Source organism: Ictalurus punctatus, chromosome 6, assembly GCF_001660625.3.
Source record: "Ictalurus punctatus breed USDA103 chromosome 6, Coco_2.0, whole genome shotgun sequence".
In the NCBI taxonomy this organism is placed as follows: Eukaryota; Metazoa; Chordata; class Actinopteri; order Siluriformes; family Ictaluridae; genus Ictalurus; species Ictalurus punctatus.
This window is the reverse complement of record NC_030421.2, coordinates 31,161,387-31,168,886: the sequence shown is the minus strand read 5'-3', so window position 1 is coordinate 31,168,886 and position 7,500 is coordinate 31,161,387.

The following is a 7,500-nucleotide window of genomic DNA, read 5'->3' as shown; positions in this document are numbered from 1 at the left end:
TTTTCAGTACAAACTTTGTTGTATATTTTTATTTTATTGGATGACTTCTACATTATCGAGTCCGTACAAAAACATTTTAGCTTCCCAAACATTAGATTTCTAGCACAAAATGACATGGTACATAAAAGTGTTTGTATGTCAGTAAAGAAAGCAGCAGATTACGTAACAGACACTTTTCACACAATGAAGGCTGCTGGGTTTCGCTGCAGAAATAAGAAGCGAGTGCGACAGGCGAAGTCTCCAGAAGAACCGTGTCTGGTTCTTTATTTTTTTTTTTTTTTCTCACAACAAATATTGACTTTGTTTCATTTTCTACTCTTTACTGCACTTTACGGCATTATTTTTAAATGCACAAACATTCAATTTCATTATACTATATAATATCGGTGATTAAGGTTTTTCTTTTCTTTTTCTCTCTTTTTTTTTTTTTTTAAATACATAATACATTTGTCATTAAAGATGACTTTAAATCCAACTTTTAAATTCAGCTCTTTTTTTTTTTTTTCAGATGAATTTCTAATATATAGAACGCAACAAACATGCCTATATCGTGATCTAATCTCATCCGATCTATTTTCAGATAGATTCCAATTCTGTACAACAGAAGGCCGGAGGATGTGAATAAATAAAAATAAGCCATAACTCACCTGAGCGGCTGTTGCTCCTCAGTAGGCCTGCTGAGTGTGAGGACGGAGATGTGGAGAAATAAACACTCCATTTCGCTCTGCTCCAGTTCGGTGAGCTTATTCTGACATCGTGAGGATGTAACAGAGGTTGCATTTTTTGCCATCTGAAAATCAGCTCTGTCTTAAATCGGTAGAATTAACATTTACGTTCATACTCCTCCATTTTAAAGGTGAAGTCTGTAACGTTTCAAAAGGGTTTATAAACCTAATTTCAAAGACACCTTCAGAAGACATACTGCTGTTGTTGCTGTTGTTATTGATGTTGTTGTTGCTTCTTTTGTTACTATTGTTGTGGTTGTTGCTGTTTTTATTGATGGTGTTGTAGTTGTTATTGATGTTGTTTTGTTGCTGGTGTTATTGATGTTGTTGTTGCTGCTGTTGTTATTGATGTTGTTGTTGCTGCTGTTGTTTTGTTGCTGTTGTTATTTATGTTGTTATTGCTGCTGTTGTTATTGATGTTGTTGTTGCTGCTGTTGTTTTGTTGCTGTTGTTATTTATGTTGTTATTGCTGCTGTTTTATTGATGTTGTTGTTGCTGCTGTTGTTTTGTTGCTGTTGTTATTTATGTTGTTATTGCTGCTGTTTTATTGATGTTGTTGTTGCTGCTGTTGTTTTGTTGCTGTTGTTATTGATGTTGTTATTGCTGCTGTTTTATTGATGTTGTTGTTGCTGCTGTTGTTTTGTTGCTGTTGTTATTTATGTTGTTATTGCTGCTGTTGTTATTGATGCTGTTGTTGCTGCTGTTGTTTTGTTGCTGTTGTTATTTATGTTGTTATTGCTGCTGTTGTTATTGATGGTGTTGTTGTTGTTGTTATTGATATTGTTGTTGATGTTATGCATTTATTTATTTATTCATGCTGTTGTTTTTATCGATGTTGTTGTTGCTGTTGTTATCGATGCTGTTGCTGATGTTGTTGCTGTTGTTACTAATGTTGTTGTTGTTGCTGTTGTTGTTGATGTTTTTGTTGTCGTTGTTGTTACTGAAGTTGTTGTTGTTGCTGTTGTTATTGATGTTTTTGTTGTTGTTGCTGCTGCCGTTTCAGGCATGAGTTTCCAATTTTCTGGCCCAAAAATAAGCACCGCACCCATTCAAAATCAAGCTGACTCTTTTAAATTCATAACTATTTGTATAACCGTCTTTATACAAAAGAATATATATATATATATTCAACGGAACATTGCTACCTCACAGCTCCCGAGATCCCAGTTGGATCCTGAGCTCTGGTCACTGTCCGTGTGCTGTTTCATGTGCTCTTCCCCTGTCCGTTTGGGTTTCCTCTAGGGTTCTCCAGTTTTCTTCTGACCTCCCAAAAACATGCAGTGGAATGTCTACACTAAATTGCATCTATAAAGATGTGAACGTGTGTGCACGGTGTCCTGCGACGGGTGCCGTCCTATCCAGGGTGCTTTCCCACCTCACGCCCAGTGACCCTGGGATTTACTCCCGATCCACCATGACCCTGAATGAATGAATGAATGAATGAATGAATGAAGATCAAAGCCAGAGAACAAACTTAGCATTAATACATTTTCATATGAAGGGAAATGAACTCCATTTACAATGCTATTGAGTTAGAAACCACCTAATGGTTAGTTTTTACGCAGTGTTGCAGGTACGAAGTGACGACGTCATCGACACGAAAAGCTACCGTATGTATCAACTGTTAATTTCACATTTTATTTCATTTAACATTCGTTTTATAACATGTTTTGGTAAACCTTTTTTTGATTGCATTCTCGATGTTAAGACTGAAATATGCTCACAGTGCATTATGGGTATCCACTTCCCGGGCTAAAGATTTTAATACTGTTTTCAACATGTCCTTGTCGACATCCCCTCAGGGAGAAAGGTGCAGCAGGAGTGGATTTTTTCCTTTTTCACTTTTAGTTTATAAGAATGCAGGTGAAGAAATTTCCATCCTTGTCTTTCAGTCATTCAGTGAAATCCACTTGAGGGGAAAGTAGAATTATTGCTGTGTCCAGAATTCTAGTGTTTGAGACACCTTCATTGCAGTTTTTACCCATAACCATTTCAACATCAGGAAGTCAGTCAGCCATTTATTTCACAGATTCAAGAGAATTCGTTAACATCTCAGCCTCGGTAAACATCGTTCCACTGTGTTCCTTTATATTTTGTATTTATCCTGTACACTATCAATTTTATATCGGTTAATTGTTATAATAGTTTTGTTTATTTATTTTATTTCCTTCTGCTTTACTTCAAGTCCTTTTACTTGCTAAATAGTAATAGAGAGCTAGATGAGATCTGGTGTTTCACTTACTGTTTTACTGTTGTGAAGAATGAATCATTATTCTTAACTACTATTGAATTAAATACTACATTCCATCCATCCATCCATCCATCCATTTTCTGTCCCGCTTATCCTACACAGGGTCACGGGGAGCCTGGAAGCTATCCCAGGGGACTCGGAACAAAAGGCAAGGGTCGGGACATGAGGCGGGGGACACCCTGAACGGAGTGCCAACCCATGGCAGGGCACAACCGTACACACACCCACACCTTTTCACACATTACAGACAATTTAGAGATACCAATCGGCCTACGACACATGTCTTTGGACTGGGAGAGGAAACCGGAGTACCCAAAGGAAACATGCAAACTCTGAACACACAGGGCGGAGGCGGGAATCGAACCCCCAACTTCAGAGGTGCGAGTCAGACGTGCTAATACCACAAGTTACAATTATTTAACCATAAATCATAATTTATTTTTTTTTCCCACATAAAGACCCTAAAATATTTAGTTCAGGAAAACTAAAATAATGCTGTAATACTATATATATATATATATATATATATATATATATATATATATATATATATATATATATATATATATATAGTGCTGTCATATAACGCAGTTATTAATACTGTAAAAAAAAATTTTATAAATCTTTGTAGTTTCACAAATTGTATCGGCATTAAAAAAAAAAAATCCTTCTGGGATATAAACGTCTATTGAGGGGGGAAATGATGAGATAATGGTGCAAAACATGTAGTGAGAATTTGTGTTATTCATTCTTAAACAGAATGACATGATGAAATGTGTAAATAATAACGAAAACTGGAATTGAACAGGAATATACTACCTTAAATATAAATATTGAACTAGTTCACATTAACTCATCGATAGTTTTTTCAGTAACATGCATGTCAGGATTTCAGAAGAGAGAGCCTTGGGGTTACGAAGAGAGAAAGCTAAAGCATACAAAAATACGGCGCCCTCGCCCCGCTACACACTTCCCAAACTCTCCCAAGCGCTTGGGAGAGTTTGCCAAATGACACACAGACACACAAAGTTCAAATGGCAAGAGCTCTCATTTATTCAAAGGAAAGCAGAGTATATGTCATGTTTGGCACACAACAGAGACAATGGGTTAGGAGGAAGGGCATATTTGCATAAAACAGGAAGCATATCACTGTAAGACAGGAACAGCTCCATGTACGGTTTTCAGGAAGTCATAGGAATACGAGCAAATGGTAAGGGGCTTTATCTGTCTGTACCTGGTTGGGGATAGTTAAAGGTGTTAACACAGGAACAAAGAAGGGGGGGTGGGGGGGCTACAAGTGAAAAAAATTATTTGATGTAAATGACTAAAAGATCCCAGAAAACAGCACAGTATTGCATATATATCCATTCATTTAATCATCTTCAGTAGCCGCTTCATCCTGGTCAGAGTCATGGTGTAGTATCACTTTACTATTTATTGTAAATTCGTAAAGGACATAACTGTAACTGTTTGTGTTTATAGTATATTGTCTTAAAAACAGCAAAGTGCATTTGAGCCTTAACGTGAAATAATGAAGAGCAGAAAGTGAATATTTAATCTCTCCACTCATGTAAAATGTGTTCATCAAAGAAATGAGGACTTGGGAAAGCATGTTACATGAATTACTGTTCATGCCATATTAAACACGACTTAAACTGGGGTGAATTTCTTGAGTTGTGACATCATAAATTGCAGAGTTTTTCTCCAAGCTTTTGTTTCATTCATTCATTACGGCTTGATTAGTTTAGTCAGGTGTGTTATTGTGTGGTAGGAGCAAGCTCTTACGCTCGGACTGACTTCCTGGAGAGCTGTGCTGAGAACTCTGTCTATTTGTTGGGTGTGATCGCCCTCTACTGGCTCTCAACAGAGCCAAAATTCTAATGATAACTACACTGATCTTTTTTTTTTTTTTTTTTTAATTTTTAAAAGGCTGTAAATTTACAGTATTTAATTTAAAGCAAAATACTTTGTTTTTATTTTTACAGGATTGTACAGTAAACCATAGGCACCTGGGCAGTGCAGTGGTTGACAGGCACAGCAATGCATTGGTTGACAGTGAAATACCAGACAAAAACACAATGCATACTGGGATATCTAACAGTTTTTTCTGGCAGGGGTGAGAATAGTGATATATTTGATTATTATTATTATTATTTTAATAGCCTTGAGTTTTACACTATATGCTAGTAAGAACTTGGAGCAGTACATGCTAGTTGAGCTGTGGTGGCTCAGTAGTAAAGGCTCTGAGTTACAGTTTTAGCCTGCATCAGCCAAACGAGCAAATGTCTTAGATTCTGTTTTCTGTTCTATTTTAAACTATAATTATATTTACTTAAGTATTATTACTATTTATTAAGGATTACTTAAGTAATTTCAGTATTTTACTTCCAAAATTAACAGTACAGTGATATACTGTAATAACAGGAAATATCTGCAGATATTGCAGTACATTACTGTAAATATGTTTTACTGTCATTTAATGTAAATTTGATTTGCTTTACTGGTAACCAGACTTTGCAGTAAATGGTTTACAGGGTAGAGGCTAAAATATGTACTGCATATATACTGATATCCACTTAGAAAACAGCATTTTTGCTGATCCCATACCTCTAGATAACTGCACTTTACCTCAAAATATAATAATTGAAATACTTTAGGAAGCATTATTGCATTAATATTAATATGTGAATCTATTTAACATCTCATGCCTGAAAAAAAACAACAACCCTGTTCCACGAGCCATTACAGGTTATGAACAATGTACATTTTAGCTCCCACAACATTTGCTCGAGCCTCTTGCCTGAACGCTTCCACCTCTATAAAATGTTTAGAACATTCCTCGGACGTATTTTCACGTATTCATCAGGAAGTTGCATCATCCAAATTTCCCAAAGATCATGGGAAGAAGAGAATTCAACAACCTTCAAACAACCGTCTTATCCAAATTATAGATCGCAAGTAAATTATTAATTTTAAAAATCCATCCGTCATCTATACCGCTTAATCCTTTTCAGCCTATCCCAGGGAGCATCGGGCATGAGGCGGGGTACATCCTGGACAGGGTGCCAATCCATCGCAGGGCACAATCACACACCCATTCATACACTATGGACACTTTGGTGCCAATCAGCCTGCCATACATGTCTTTGGACTGGGGGAGGAAACCCGGAGGAAAACATGCAAACTCTGCACACACAGGGCCACGGTGGGAATCGAACCCCCGACCCTGAAGGTGTGAGGCAAACGTGCTAACCACTAAGCCACCGTCCGCCCAACTTAAAAATCATTCAAGTAAATCATTAGAATGTCCTTAATGCCCCTTCGTTCATTAACGAGGTGCATTAACATGCTAGAGGCGAGTTTTGTATGCTTACCCATTCTATGCTAAACTGTTTTAACAAAATACTGTATGCGAATAATTGCATTTTGTTGCTCTACTTAAGTATTTTTTTAGCATTCCTATACATTACTTGAGTATTATATTTTAATTTATTTATTAATTTTCATATGATACATTTATATGTGATTCATTTTCATGTGATTCATTTACATGTGATTCATATTCATGTGATTCATTTTCGTGTGATTCATATTCGTGTGATTCATTTTCATGTGATTCATTTTCATGTGATTCATATTCATGTGCTTCATTTTCGTGTGATTCATATTCGTGTGATTCATTTTCATGTGATTCATTTTCATGTGATTCATATTCATGTGCTTCATTTTCGTGTGATTCATATTCGTGTGATTCATTTTCATGTGATTCATTTTCATGTGATTCATATTCATGTGCTTCATTTTCGTGTGATTCATATTCGTGTGATTCATTTTCATGTGATTCATTTTCATGTGATTCATATCCGTGTGATTCATTTTCATGTGATTCATTTACATGTGATTCATTTACTGATTTGCTTCTCTTTAAATCCAGGTTTAGACTGTGATATTACAAAGGTCTTTCCAGATTATTACTTGCCACACTGTATGAGATAACCCCAGTAAAACTGCCTGAATTCTATAATATAATTTGTTCACCATGTTAGGTTTAAATCCTCTAAAAACAGATTCACAATTGACTAACATCACTCCGTTCCAGTTCACATCCTTCAAAGCATTGGCATCTTTTGCTTACTCTCACAATCCCCCAAACATACACATACCCAAAGTCTCCGTAAAACAAACAAACAAAAAAACGAGACAGCAGTGTTTCCCACAATAACCACAAGTTGTCCACAATGTGAAAACAACTCGGAGAGTAAGCTGAACTAACCAAAAAAAATTACCAAGACAAAAAGTTCCAGTAAGAGAAAAGGCCCCTACTGACTTCAAGTCTGATAAACAGTCTGCGCACAATAACAAATATAATGTCCTTAACTTTTAAAGACTTGTGACAAATAATATAACAGTGTGGCACGTAAAGCCGAGGAGATAACACTAATACAATTAAATAAACAGAAACTCTAACCCGGTCAGAGCATCGAAACAGAGAAGCACATTAATACCGAAGTAGATTTAAGAGGA